This window comes from Artemia franciscana, chromosome 14 (assembly GCF_032884065.1).
Source record: "Artemia franciscana chromosome 14, ASM3288406v1, whole genome shotgun sequence".
Lineage (NCBI taxonomy): Eukaryota > Metazoa > Arthropoda > Branchiopoda > Anostraca > Artemiidae > Artemia > Artemia franciscana.
In genome coordinates this window covers 18730218-18746521 of record NC_088876.1, presented here as the reverse complement: position 1 = coordinate 18746521, position 16304 = coordinate 18730218, and the positions used below count along the sequence as shown (strand labels likewise).

At 35.0% G+C, this 16304-nt stretch overlaps 1 long non-coding RNA gene across 1 annotated transcript in view; it reads right to left on the bottom strand.

Moving 5' to 3' along the window:
• Nucleotides 1-714: 714 nt before the first annotated feature.
• The window catches only part of LOC136035422 (uncharacterized), a 30006-nt gene continuing 14416 nt past the window's right edge, over nt 715-16304 (bottom strand). Inside the window, exon 2 of the long non-coding RNA XR_010619419.1 lies at nt 715-2755. This is a non-coding gene — a long non-coding RNA (uncharacterized LOC136035422). The remainder of the gene's footprint in view (nt 2756-16304) is intronic.

Below are 16304 nucleotides of genomic sequence, written 5' to 3'. Positions count from 1 at the left end.
AAGATGAATTTATATGGAATGATATTAACCTTTTTTTTTGGGGGGGGGGGGGGTTCAACTTACGGAGTTATTAAATTAAATTCAAAAATACTGTTTGTGTCAGGATTAAAAATTGTTCAAAAAGTTTCTCCTACATACAAATGGCAACCCAAACTACGAACAAGGCATTAAAATATGTAGGGCTGATGTATAGGCCCCTCCATGCATTCTCAATATCAAAACATATTTTGCACTTTACTCGAAACAAAATACGTTCCTGTTCGCTTTCAGTTTCATTTATTTATTGATAGTGATTTGTGGTAATTTTACGCTTGAAAATTTGACTTTGTTTCAAAAAACTTTTGGCTTAATGGAGCTCTTTCCTTTTTTCTGAGAAACATATTTGTGGAAATTTGTTTTTTTTTAACTAGCTCTTAAAAAGATAGAGTGGAAAATAGCCCTGATTTTGATCAATCAAACTTTGCGTGAAAATCTAGATAAAAACAAGCTGGTACCATCTCTTTTGGCCCGTTCGAAGGAACTAGTTGTTTTTCTATAACATTTAGTTTATTTTTATTGTAGTTTGCTTCTATTTTAATAAGTTGGAAAATGCTATTATTTTTATACTCATTAATCACAAGCTTGGCTACCCTTAGTCGTACGAAAGTACACCCTAAGTGAAAGAATATCCCCATTGCCCAACCTTGTCGGATTTTTCTTATGCTTTTAAAAGCATTTAACTCTTTTTGTTTTGTTTCTAATTCTCAATGTTACTCTGTTTTTTTTTTTGTTTTTTTTAACTGAGTCTCTTAAATTCATCTTGTAATATCTACTCGTGAATGAGGGGGTCTAGAAGATAGTTAATTTTTTTTTTCTGTCCACATAGATTCAGATGATACAGCCAAAGAAGAACTCCTTATACTATGTGACAACGCCCCATGAATTGTTTTATCCTGGAATATGGACACGTGATATCATTTGTTGAATGTGCTGGCAAATGGAATAAATGCCCGATTTGCAGTAAGACTGTTGTCCGAGTTGTCAGAATTTTTAAGGCCTGAGAATTTCCATTATATTACACTTATCCTTATAATTGGCTTTGATAATAATTATTTTTAAATGTAATTTGAAATAAAAAGGCTGCTAATGATGAAATAAATAAAACATCATATTTTAATGCTGAGTGTATCTGGTAAAAAAAAGGAAAAAAGTGACCAGTTTCTTTGTTTTCGGTTAGTTCAGTCAATAATTGTAACGTTGATAGGTGGTTTACTCGTTGACGTTTATGTTTACTCCCTTCTCATTCTCCTTGGGGTTGTCAAATACATAAATGTGACTTCAGAGGACTGAGGCATCGGCTGACCCATATACCCCCACCATGGACCGCTTACACCCACATAGACAAGCAGTTAGTTTTTGCGTAAGTATTTAAAGTTATTAGGGATGAAAAAAATTACTAAATTCAGAATTCTAGTAAAAAGAAAATGCTGGCCGTCATCCAATATTTCTTTTCTTTTTCTTGAAAGTTGGTATTTAATTACTTGCTATCATCATAAATGTAAATAAACTGTTGGCCATCGCAAAATTTTCTTTTCTTTTTTGAAGAATTATAAATAATAGCAGAATCCCAAAATCACAACTTAGTTAATTTTCACCATTATCACGAGCAAGAAAGTTCTCTTTTCGACTATTCTTTAACCAAGTCAAATTTCTAATATCACAATCCCGTAAGATCAGTGTCTTCACATCTGCTCGTTCGTTAGAATTTGTTTCAATACAAAAAGCAATCGATCTACTTCCTGTGAGGACTATAGAGCTTAATCTTCCATAGGGCTTCAAACCGATGGTCCATAGATCAATCGAAACTCTTAGCAATAATAAATCTACTAATTCAGGAGGTACATTTAGATCCTGAAGGTTGTAATCTTTTATTGCTAACTTTCACTATCTTTCACACAGCAATTCAATAAACACGTAACAGATCGACGATAGAGATATATTGAAGCCAAAACCTTGAATCGTGAAGTCAGAAGTGTTTCCAAGAATGCTGTTTTCAATAAGTTTGCAGGGATATTCTAGATATCTAGAGGACATGAAAAATTCTTCGAATGAGGGATATGTCAATGCAACCTCTATGGACTGTATATCATTAAAACAAAAGTCAAGCTCTGTAAGCTGTGATAATGACCCTGTGTCATCACTTCTACTAATACTGTTATTGTGTAGGTATAGCTGTAGGATACTAGTGGGTAAGTTTTTAGGTATTTTATAAGGTAAATTATTAGAAACATCTTGATATGCTAGCACTTGGTTTGAAGCAAAAGCATTTTCTACAATAATTGAAATAGCATTGTCGCGCACCATGAGCAATTTAAGCCTTTGTAAAGATTGAAAAGTAAACTCGGAGATGGCTTTTAAGTTATTTCCAGACAAATACAGCGTATCAATATTTGGAGTGGTTAAAAATGGTTATTCCTGAATATAAGTGATGTCACACTTTGACAATCTCAGCTTAGTCAGCTGTATACTAGATATATTTTTATCTGAAGTCTACTTCCCAAGTTTCCCATCTGATATTGATAAAATATTTGTATTATCCAAATACGTATCTGTAGGAACTCTATATTTGCATTTTAATTACGGGAGGTTATCTTCGATCTCAATAAAGTTGCAATAACGACTCTCAGTTCGATTGTGTACCACTATAGGTGCTATTTTTACAGGGGCTATTGCCATGGATGCTCCTTGTTTCACCAGCACCAGTAGTATGATAAACCTTAAAAAGATAAAATAGTTCTTAAGTACAGTTGTCTATTGTAATTCATTATTTTTGTAGCAGAATGATCCTAACTATTTTCCCTTGATTAAGCCTAAAAGAATCTCTTATTTTATCTATTTCTTTGGGGAAATTAAAGCCCTCAAAGCCCCTTCAAAACTATCGAGAGGGTTCTTTTATTTAGCTGAAATGAAATGTTTTTTTAGGATGGGCCATAGCATTAAACCGTCCCTTCAGAGATAGCACACAAAAATCCTCGACATCTTTGTTGTTTCAGCATGCCAAAAAACTTTAAGATGTTTACTGCCAAAAAATTAAGCTTTACGAAAACCGTTAATAATTTACCTACGTGACGGCTGGCAATATTGATGAGCCTTGCGGAGGTGGCAAAAGTCTTGTAGGCCCTGCATTCTCATCTTGTATGAGAGTCGAAGGGACGGCATTCTTACCGCTTCGTTGTGGGGCCATGGAAGGGCCGGCAATTTCGCCATGCATAGGTGCAGCATTCACGTCTGCAAGTCTCGATGGGTCTGCATCTTGGGCACTAGATATGATTGTAGAATGATGTACATCATGTATGATGTAGATATGATTGTCATAATCATCCGTAAATAAAAAACAATTTTTTGTTTTTCATGACGTAAATGGGTGAAAATCATAGTTTCCTATTAGTTCTACTTCTAGTAGTCCATACCCCCAAGCGCATCATCAAAATTCTTGTAATAAAACTAAATGGTTTTTTTTTCCAACTGACTTGAGCCTAATTTAAACTTGAGCCCGATTAAATTTGACTCGCTCCTATTGCACCCCGCCCCCTTTATATCAATGTTATAACCTTTTCCTTCTCCAGCTTAAATTTTTAGCTTTCGAAGTAGCTATCACGGTTCACGCAGAAAAAATTAAAAAAGAAAAGCAATCTTTAAAAAAACAAAACAAAGAAAATAGGTTTCAACGGTTATTTTAGGTATTTTCAATCATTCCACTCCCAGAGAATTTTACTGAGGCCAAAGTGCCTCAATTCTAAGACAAGAATTCGAAATCCAGACAAAATACGGCTGTGGATTGAGAGTACAGAGTTTTGTTCGCACCCAAGTACCCTTATTCACACTTATTTTCCTTAAGGTAGATAATATAGGCCTGCTTGGTGCGTCAAAATACCCTCTATGGACATTGTTTACTCTTTAAACCCGGTCTCATTTACCCAGCCGAACCCTTTTTCAAGAGAGCAAAAAAGTAGCTAAACTAGAATTTTACGAAGTTTTGCTTATTTAGGCAACAATCCTAGGCATTCGCTTATACAAACCAGTTTTCTATGAGAAATAGGCACAATAAATAGACCACCCTAGAAGAAAAAGCAACACAATCAACAAAATTTCAGTCGGTAAAATGGGGTTAAATCTGACCTTATTTACAAGGGAGGGGCGTCACATAACAATCTATAATTTTAATCAAATGTTCCTGGTTTTATCTAAGTTTTATTTACTGTAGAAAAATATCACCTGCACCTTTATTGAACCAGTAGATTAATTACAATTATGTAACCATTTAACGTGAAGAAGCAATTTGGTTTAAATAGACAATTGATAATTCACTGTATAAGGCAGTTATTAGAAGCGAGCCTTTTTTCAATTAACTAGCACTCGCTCCATTCAGCTGTTTGCTTAAAAGTAACCCTTTACCAGACGGAAAGTATCATTAAAGCTTACACAAATATCTGACAGCGCTAATAGTGCTCCAAGACTTGGATTCCAAGTCCAAGTCAGAGTAAGCTTCAAAGCACTTTAATAGGGAACATGAATTTCACAATAAACGCATTATTGATACGAGAGAATCTGATTAATTTATCAGCGATGTGGTTTTTTAAGAGGGAAAGGGGTGGTGTTTTATTGCGTTTCCATATAGAGAATCATACTCGCTCAAATTTCACTGTAATCTAGCCCTTATTTTTTGGTGATAATAAAATTGATGCATGTAGTGGCTTTGATTTTGTTTAATATAACCCTCAACATTCCACAAAGTTACACATTAGTACCATAGGCATTTTTGAACAAACCTAGAGTCACACATCCATCCTTTTTTCAATGATTAATCCTGCATATAAAGAATGTGCAAATTACACAGTTTGTAACTCATAACCCAAAGCTAGGTGGCAAGAGAATATGGCTTCCCCTGATGTATAGTTCCTAGATCTTTTGACTATATTGAACACAATCACCTTTGCAAATTTTGATGGTGTTGACAGAAAGGAATATGTAAAAGGGGAGGGCCTGACTTCCCGTTTATCACTCTTCAACACTCCCCTCAATATTTCCTGAAAGTTCCCCCTTAATACGCTCAGATATTCCTAAGATAATGCAGATCTTGACAAGCTGGATGCATATAATACCTTTTAATTTAGTTTCTACATACTCCTCAACATTTTCCAAAGTTACACCTTAATATCTTTAGTATTTTCGAATGTATTAAAAAACAAACAATTTTCTTTTTTTTAATGACAAATTTCTGAATTTGAACAACAGGCAAATTTCATCATTTACAATTTTTTACCCTGGGGCTGGGCATGGTATCATTGGTGGCTTAGCCACTTGACCTTTCTACTTGTTGTAACAAAATGACAATTTGGAAATTTCCATTAGAGTTGAGTAAAGGGGCAATAGTGGCTTTTGATTTAGTCTAATATATCCCTCAACATTTTCCAAAGTTTCACCTTAATATCTTTAGTATTTTCGAATGCATTAAAAAACAAACAGTTTTCTTTTTCTTAATGACAAATTTCTGAATTTGAACAGCAGGCGAATTTCATAATTTACAATTTTTTACCCTGAGGCTGGGCATGGTATCTATGGTGGCTTAGCCACTTGACCTTTCTACTTGTTGTAACAAAATGACAATTTGGAAATTTCCATTAGAGTTGAGTAAAGGGGCAATAGTGGCTTTTGATTTAGTCTAATATATCCCTCAACATTCCTCAAACTTTCACCTTAGTACCTTAAGCTTTATCAAACGCACCAAGAACCAGATATACTCCCCTATCTAATGATAAATTCTGCCTGTGAAGAATAGACAAATTGTATAATTTACAATCCTTGTCCCAGAGCTGTTCGGCAAAAGAGGTATGGGTTTCCCTGTGGCATAGTTCCTGTACCTCTTAACTACATTGAACAAAATTGCCTTTTTCAAATTTCAATCGTATGGAGGGAAGGGGAATATAAAAAGAGGAGGGGGCTGATTCTCCTTCTATCACTCTCCAATAATCCCCTCAATATGCCCAGAAAGTTTCAACTTAATACACTCAGCAGTTCTAGAAGATATTGTAAGTCCTGCTTTTTCATAAATTATACATATAGTTTATCAAACAATGCATATCTATGCAAACTATTACGTAAACTAAACATTAACTGAATGCATATAGCGCCTTATAAAGTATTCTAACATAACCCTCAACGTTCTCCATAGTTTTATCTTAATACCTTTAGCATTTACGATTACACGTAAAAGGAAACAAATCTCTTTTTCCTAGTGACAAAGTTCTGCATGTGAACAACAAGCAAGTAGGATAATTTACTATTCTTACCCTGGGCTAGAGGGGTGGGTAGGGGTCGGGGCATAGTTTTCTTGGAGGCATAGTCATTAAGTATTTGTACTAGTTTGAAGAAAATGGTAATTTTGAAATGTCCATGAGAGTTGAGTAAAGGGACAACGGTTGCTTGGCTGCTTTTGATTTAGTTTAACATAACCCTCAAAATTCTCCACAGTTTCACATTAATACTATTAGAATTTCCAAATTCTTTTTTTTTTGCTAATGTCGAATTTCTGCATGTGAAGAACGGGCAAATATCGTAATTTACAATTTTTACCCTGGGACTGGGAAGGGGGCATAGTATCCTTGAAGGCATAGGTATTAGAACTTTTGACTAGTTTGAACAAAGTAACGGTTTTGAAATGTTCATGAGAGTTGAACAGAAAGGGCAATGGTGACTTTCGATTTAGATTGTTTGATTTTGATTCTTAACAAACGTTCAGTATAAATATAAAAGGTATAGATGTAGGATCAATCAGTTTAACACAAATACACGAGGGCCAAAACCACGGTAGGACCGGTTAGTTCAGGAGATATCTGGTTGTTTTTTTATTTGTTTATAAGTATTCATATATTTTGTCGGTGATAACAAGCATGAGCATACCATAGGGAGCTTATTTTAGGCACGCATATTTTGCCTAGGTAGTGAATTTAAAGTGCCAAAACCCAATAGGCATGTTTGTATTCTTGTGATGAGCCCTTGTGTTAGATGATCACCTTTGAATTATTTGTTTGATTTATAGTTGTAATTATTTGGTATATGACTACTTTTACTTAATTACGACACAAGTGCCAGTCTACAGGTTATTCATTGTGGTTGAAGTTGTATGGCTATGCTGTTTGACCTATGTAATTGGGTGGATGAGTAGGGGTATGGCTTCATTCAAGTACTTGTATATATTAATTACTAAAGTCAGAAAACTGGTCTGAAAACATAATAAAACAGACTTAGAGGAAAATCTAGTACCACTGCAATGTTAAGCCTAGATTGATAATTAAAGAGGTCAGGTAAGACATTTATGAGACATGACTTTTGCAGGGTGTTTTATCTGACGACGCTCAAGCAGGGTGTTTTATCTGACGACGCTCAAGCAGGGACAAAATTCCAGGTTCATATTTGTAATTAGTAACTTAAAAACTACTCACATATTAACTTTGGTGAAAATTAAAACACCAAAATGAAGTGTTTTATAGCATTATATTTATAGCAAGCTGGATATATTTATAGCAAATATATCCAATATGGATATATTTATAGCAAAGCTGGAAAACAGCTTTAAAAAATGGTTTTTTATGGCACTTGGTATTAACCAAGTTTCATATAGCAATCGCAAATTCTGTCGGTCTGTCTGTCGGCCTGTCGGTCCCGGTTTTGCTACTTTAGGCACTTCCAGGTAAGCTAGAAAGAGGAAATTTGGCAGGCGTATCAGGGACCAAACCAGATTAAATCAAAAATAGTTTTTTTTCCGATTTGACCATCTGGAGGGCGTGGGGGTCGGTTAATTCGGAAAAAATGAAGTATTTTTAACTTACGAACGGGTGATGGGATCTTAATGAAACTTGATGTTTGGAAGGATATTGTGTCTAATAGCTGTTATTTCAAATTCCGCCTGAATATTGTGACATCTGTGGAGGGGGAGTTGGGACGGGGAAAACTTGAAACTTGGAAAACACCTAGAGTGGAGGGATCGGGATGAAACTTAATGGAGAAATAAGCACAAGTCCTAGATACATGATTGAGATAATCAGAACGGATAACTTCTGTTTTGGATAGTTGGAGGGGGGTTAATTCCGAAAAATTAGAAAAAATGAGATATTTTCAACTTACGAATAGGTTATTGGATCACAATAAAATTTGACATTTAGAAAGATATTGTGTCTCAGAGCTCTTAGTTTAAATCCCGAGCGGATCTGGTGACATTGGGGGAGTCGGGAGGGGGAAACCTAAAACTTAGAAAACACTTAGAGTGGAGGGATCGGGATAAAACTTGGTGGGGAAAATAAGAACAAGTCCAAGATACATAATAGACATAACCGGAACGGATCTGCTTTCTTTGGCGTAGTTGGGGGGGGGGGAGTGTCTGAAAAATTGAGGTATTTCTAACTTATGAACGGGTGATCGAACCTCAGTGAAATGTAAGCGTTAGAAGCATCTGCTCTATTAGGGTGGGGGTTAATTCTGAAAAATTAGAAAAAATGACGTATTTTTAACTTACGAAGAACTAATCGGATCTTCATGAAACTTCCTCTTTAGAAGAACCTCGTATCTCAGATTTCTTATTTTTAATCTCAACAGGATCCAGCATAATTGGGGGGAGGGGCAGTTTCGGGGACCGGAAATCTTAGAAAATACTTAAAGCGGTGAGATCAGGATGAAAATGGATGGGAAAAATAACCTGTCTAAGATGCGTGACTGACATAACAGGACCACATCTGGACTCTTTGATCGAGTTTGGGGGGGGAGGTAATTTCGAAAATTGAGGTATTTGTACCTTAGGAAAGGGTGACCAATTTTTAATGAAATTTGATATTTAGAAGGATTTTGTACTTGAAAGCTCTAATTTTAAATTCTGAAAAGATTCTGTGACATTTGGGGGAGTTAGAGGGGGAAATCGAATTCTTGGAAAACAGGAAAATTGGGGTATTTTTATCTTACGAATAGGTTATCAGATCTTAATGAAATTTGATATCTAGAAGGAATTCATGTCTCAGAGCTCTTATTTGAAATCCCGACCAGACCTTTGACATTGCGGGGAGTTAGAGGGGAAAATCTTGGAAAAATTTAGAGTGGATGAATCAGGATAAAGATTGGTGGATAGACTGATTGGTAATAAATATGCTTAGCTTTTGAATTAACTTACGTAACAAATTTCTATATTCGTATGTTCTTATCACTTATATGAGGGAGTTCTCTCCCTAGTCAATACTAAACTGTTTACGCTAAGAACTTTTGCGGTCACTTAAAAAGGGCAAAAGAACTTTTAATTTTCTTTGAAATGAGCCATTGACATTTTAGGACTACTGGGTCGATGTGACCGCCCCTAAGAAAATAAATAATAAACACGCGTCAATGATCTTTCATCTGGCAAAAATACGGTATTCCACATTTTTGCAGATAGGAGCTTGAAATCTCTGCACTAGGGTTCTCTAGTACGCTGGATCTGATTGTGGGGTTTTCATCAAGCTTTTTAGTGGGTATTTCCTCCTTATTTGAAAAAAGGTAATTTTTTCAGGCTCTTAGCAATGTTGGATGGATATGACAAAACTTCATGAAGCTTGTAGATTAAAAATCAGCATAAAAATACTGATTATTTTGATGTATCTCTTAGCATCAGAACTCCTTTTTAGAGTGTCAGTTACTATTGAACTGGGTCTCTTCTCGCTATAGTTTGTTACCGCGAACTGTTTTGATTCATTTGTTTTGAGAAATAAAACAAAAAGACACAAGTTTTTTTTAACTGAAATTAAAGAGTGACATTACAACTTAAAACGACCAGAAATTATTTTTTATATGAAAGAGGGAATCCCCTCCTCAACCACTTTTTGCGCTAAAGTATTTGTTATTTTAAAACGTAGAGTTGTGAGAAAGAGTCAAACTTTGGTGTAAAGAGCGGGGTGTCGAAGAGGGCGACAGCCCCTTTTATATACTGAATAATCAGAAATATTTAAAATCAAAGTTAGAATCTAGTTCTTTTGATGTATATATTGATATCAAAATTTCGTTTTTTAAAGTTTTGATAACTATTGAGCTGGGTCTCTCTATACTACAGCTCGTTACCGCGAACCGTTAAATATCTTGTAAGCTTGTAGATATTTTCGAGCGACAACAACAAACCCTGTCAAAATATAGGTGACTCTGTCAAAACTTCATTGAACTTGTAAAACAAACGGGACACAATTGGTTTCGAAATTCAAGGGTCCTCTGACGAAAATATTGTTGCCGAATTTATGGGTACTTTCTCGAAAACGAGAGATTTTGATCATTATTAAATGAAGCAATATTTTGCATGAAAGAAAAATTAGCTCATTTTACTGATTTAATTCTAGAAGCTTGTTTTTCCGTCATCTAAGGTACTGCACTTGGCCTCATTCCATGTTCATATATTAAAGCATCAACTTTTCTAATCACAACACCCAAATTCATTTATCACTAAATAAATTTGAAGTACAAGCTCTCTTAATAAACTTTATACAAATTTTATTTCAAATAGATCCAAAGCTGTAAGACACAAAATATTTTCTCTGAACTCTTTCCTAATCAGCTTCAACTCTTATCCCACCCAACCACAGCCAAAACGCTAATGAGATATGTTAAATTCTTCGATTTTACAAACTCCGTAAAATCTTAAGTAGGACATGCATATTTAAAGAATTCTGTTGTTTCCAGACAAAGAATTGTCCAAACTAAAAATTTTAAATTGGATGAAACTGGTGGATCAACTTTGAAATGACCAAATGTTGACCAAACCTTAACTTTGAACCACAAAGAAACCTTCGCTGGACCGTTAGAGCTGAGAGAAAGTGGCCCATTCCTGTTGGCGTTTATAAAGAGACTTTTATCACTCTATAATATCACACATTATTCTATACAGACCTAGGTCACACGGTCAAATTCCATATAGATATCCGATTTTGTCCACATACCCCGGGTAATGTTTTAATTTTTTGCTTCCACTATCTCAATAGCATTTTATGCGTTTATATATTTAAAAAAGTTGAAGAGAAAGAAAGAAATAAAGTATGCAGACTAGGAGTGTGAAACGCACCAGGATCAACCCTAAAGTATTCCCCAAGTATTTTTATACGTGTCGAATTGGGTTCCGACTTACTTCGAAAACAGGTAACTTTTTTGATCTGTTGAATTTGTAGGTGAGAACGCTCAATTTTAAGAAAATCGGACTTTTGTATCCTTTTTCTGAAAAAAAACATCACATTTGTAATTAAACAGTCAGATTTGAAGATTTTTTTTACATACTGAAATCTTTTTCGAACCAAAAGTCTTTAAATTAAGCCTTCTGGGGCGGAAAAGGTGGTTTTTCAGCAAAAACTTTCGAACTGTTAGTTCCTCTGCTCTATTTTAAAAGTTTCAATTGATGCTCTCAACAATTCCTTAGCTATTGCTAGTATTCTTTCTTGACAGTCGGTCAGTATAAGGTGTGTTTTGATTGGGTTTGGTATCCCTCTCAACGAAGAACGAAAATATTTTAAAATAACATTGACTATTATATACGAATAAACGAAAAATTATTAAAACTTTAAAGAAAAAATATCCATGGGAACTGACAATTCATGGCCACTTGTTTTTTTCATTAAAGTGCAAATTATGTACTGGTCTGAGGAAACTTGTCGGTTGTTTGTCCTACTCATGTTAGAACTTGCTCGTTTTGACTTTTACTTGGTCATTTATTGTAATTTCTTATCATTTTGGGTGTCACTCATTTATTGATGGTAATTTTTGGTAGTTTCGCACTTGGAAGATTATTTATCTTTTTTTCAAGTTATTTTTTGTCTAATGGATCTTTTTTCTTTTATCTGAAAAACTTGTTTTGTAGGAAATCTTTTTTAAATAAATTTAATAGACTTCTTCATGAAAAAATGTTTTATATACTTACATTTTTCTACAGGAAACCATAGTTTTGCTACTATTTGTATGTTTGAGAAACTTTCCAATAATATTTAATTTTGACACAAATAGTATTTATTAACTATAATTAACCAAATTTTAATATAAAAAATACTTAACCTAATGTTCCAAAAAATTCCATCCATGCTCTTCTACAACCAGAGCACACTTATACTTTTTTGATTTATCTCAATTGTAGAAGCAGATGTAGAAGTTGTAGTAGTAGCCGAATAGTAGTAATTTTAGCAATAGAAGCAGTAATATTAGTAATAGAAGATTACTATGATGTAAATTGTTATATGACAGATAATAATAGACTTTTATTTTAGGTTATCCTAGCTCGATTGTCACCTCAAACTCAGGGGATATACAACCTCTTTGACGTTATGGAGATACCTATATGGAAATCACCAACACAAATTAACGATAATATCCATATCAACTCGCCGTCCCATAACAATGAGCCAGAAGACTTCATTGATAAGCTATTGAAAGATTGGTCTAGATAAGCGAGCTTTAACAATATAACTTCTCTCAATATTTGAATGAATGGTTTGGATGTTAGTTTTGCTCAACCAAGTGCCTTTGAACAGCTAAGTGTATCATTGAACGCTTCTGGTTGGTTTGACCTCACTGTCCTAGATGCACTCGAAAAATATTCAGTGAGCTGGAAGATTTGACATATCAATCCACCCCTCTTACACAATGATGGTTTTGTAGGACTAAGTGGTAGTGGTGGTAGAGCATAGGAAAATCCCTTAGCGCCCTCTGCATCACAAGGCTGTTGTTTGCCTTCCACAGTTTTTATATTTAAAAACCGAAATTGGGGATTCCTTTAACACCCTTATGGCAGGTTATATTATAACGGATCCGAAAGACACATCAGACTCCTAGTTGGGCAAGATTCGAGCCCCACTTGAATCACAGATTAAGGAATTGGGTAGGGAGGATGGCGTTAAGCCACCTATCGTACAAAAATTGTTTTATTCAAACGAAAGTCAGATGATGTCTATTTTCAATATATGCAAACTAAAATGTAAACACTTCACCTGCAATTACATAATTTTGAGGGTATATTTTTTGGATTGGGTTGATAGTAATTTGACAGAATTATATAATCATAATGAAAGGGGGATTAGGTAAGTGGTTTTAATTATTGAAAATGTATATATATAAATGTGTTTAAACTTAACAAACATTTTATTTTAAGAGGCGGGGGAGGAAGTCTAAAATTTTTAAATATAATTCAGAATTAAAAAGATATAATGGCGCACAACAAATTTGTTTCGGTACACGTCTACAGTTCTTTAGATACAAATCCCTTATAGCAGCCCACAACCCCATGATTAGGGATGTCAGTAAGACATATTTGGAAAAATTGACATTTAATAGGATGGGGAGGGGGTAGATTTTTCCGAAGTACTTTTAATTTTTTTTAATGGTCAATATCCAGTAAAAATTAAAGGAATAGATATTTTTTAGTGGTCTAATGAATTTTTAAGGATTGGTTTTACCATCTTACATTATGGTACATAACTTCAGAAGGGTGTGCAAACATAAAAGGGTATAATGCCGTCAGTTGAATTTGTGAATCACTGGGCATGGCTTCCTTACGAGTTTTTTTTATAGATTTTATACTAAATTAAAGTCAAAACATCATCTGAGGAATATGGTCTCCGGCAGTTGCAATGGCTACTGAGTCCTCTGGTGGGGGACGTACGGACCCTCTTTTAAGGGTTTGTAAGTAATTAATGTGATATGTTTTACAACTATTAATTAAAATGTTGTATATTCATTATAAATGATAGAAAACATCTAATATTCCAATTTTTTATTCTTGGACATTGTAGTACTAGGACTGAGAGGGAAGTATACCTGAATTATACCGAATTATACCTGAAGATTGGCATTTAGTCACAGATATTTTTGACGATATAACTACCGCATATTTTCCATTGAACAGTAAAAAAGGTCATTAATTGCCACCATGACACTGAAAAAACTACAGAAAATACATAAATTATTTCCGTCAAAGCAATTCGAAACTAACATTTATAAGAGCAATGGTCAAATATGGTTTGGAAAAAAATTATCTTGCATCAGGACTTTGTTTAACTAAACCTAGGGTTTAACTCATATGGTATGAGTTCTAGGAAAGTTTAAGAATCAACAGATTGCTTTAAAATGAAGATCAGAAACTTAAAGCCGGTTGTGATTAAAAATAAGGGCTCTGTGTCATGAGGTCCTTCTAAATTTCAAAATCCATTATGATCCAATCGCCCACTCGTAAGTTAAAAACACTTCATTTTTTCTAATTTTTCCTCTCCCTTCAGCCCCCCAGATAGTCGAATCAGGGAAAACGACTTTATCAAGTCAATTTGTGCAGCTCCCTGACACGCCTACTAATTTTCATCGTCCTAGCACGTCCGGAAGCACCAAAATCACCAAAACGCGGAATCTTACCCCTTAACTCTCCCAAAGAGGGTGGATCCAGTCTGGTTACGGCAATCGCAAATCTACAACATTTATAAGCGTTTTCGAATATTTCCTGTTTCCCCCTCCATTCTTACAATCTCCAAAGATCTGGTCGGGATTTGACATAAGAGCTATGAGACATACGTTCCTTCTAACTATCAAATTTCATTAAGATCCGGTCACCTGTTCTTAAGTAAAATATCCCTCACTTTTTCAAATTTTTCCAAATTAACAACCCACAGCTCACCCAAAGAGAACGTTACAATTATGTCAATCAAGTAGGCTATCTATAACTTGTGCCTCTTCTCCCCATCAGGTTTCATGCCAATCTCTCCACTCTAAGTGATTTCCGAGATATCCAGTTTCTGGATTCTGTATTTCTGGTTTCCCCCTTTAACTCCCCCACATTTCACTTGATCTGCTCGGGATTGAAAATAATGGCTCTAAAGCACAAGATTCATCTAAATATCAAATTTCATTCAGATCTGATCACCTGTTGGTAAGTTACAAATACCTTGTTTTTTCTAATATTTCCAAATTACTCTCCCCCCCCCTGAAACTCCGCCAAAGAAAGCGGATAAGCTTTCTTTGCGAAGCATCTAGTCGGATCCTGAATCCAGTCAGGATTTAAAATAGAAGATGTGAGTTATAAGGTCTTTCTAAAATGAAATTTCATAAGGATCTTATCATTTCTTCGTAAGTTAAAAATACCTCATTTTTTAAATGTCTAAGAGTTTACCCCCCCAAAAAAAATTTTAGGTTGCCCTCCAACTCTCCCAAATGTCAAGCGATCAGGTTGGGATTTAAAATAAGAGCTCTGAGACACGATTTTTCCAATATCAAATTTCATTTAGATCTTATTACTCCTTCGTAAGTTAAAAACCTCATTTTTTGCTAATTTTTCAAAATTAACCCTCCCTCTCCCAGTCCCCCAAATAGAGCGGATCTGTTCCGGCTATGTCAATCACGTATCTAGAACTTGTAATTACTTTTCCCACCAAGTTTCATCCCGATCCCTCCACTCCAAGTGTTTTCCAGAATTTTAGGTTCCCCCCCCAACTCCCCCCAATGTCACCAGATCCAGTCGGAATTTGAAATAAGAGCTCTGAGACACTATATCCTTCCCAATATCAGATTCCATTAACGTCCGATCACCCATTCGTGAGTTGAAAAACCTCCTTTTTTATAATTTTTCTGATTAAACCGTCCCCCCACTCCCCCCCCCCAGATAGTTGAAACAGGGAAAGGAGAATTTCTAATTTAACCCGTGTGGTTCCTGATACGCATGCAAAATTTCATCGTCCTAGCTTACCTGGAAGTGCCGAAAGAAGCAAAACCATGACACACAGATGGACAGACCCACAGAATTTGCGATCGCTATATGTCCTTTGGTTAATACCAAGTGCCATAATATTAAGTGTGGCAACAAGTTTCCTTTAAAGATTCCTGTAAACAGGTAGATTCCTGAGGGTTCTGGATAGTCTCTATCATAGTGTTTCTCCCAGTTAATTAGCCATAAGCATTGAAAATGTTTACTAATGCACTTTACCAGGTCCATCAACAACATAGGGGACAACTACAGTTATAAATGATTTCAATCGATAAATCTCCGAGATATGAAAACAAAAATAACGACTTTGATTCTGAATTGGCCTTCCACATTTTTGAATTTATGATCATTTACTTATTTTGATGATGCAACTTTAAAATCTATAGCGAATGGCTCGGTTCATTGCCATCTGTATATTCGAGCTTTTGAGGTGAATGGACTAATTTTTAGGTTATTAAAGAATTGCTATTACAGGTCGATAATTCTAGGTTATTGTCATAAAATCTTTGAGTAAAGAAGTTGTTTTGTTCATACAACTGCC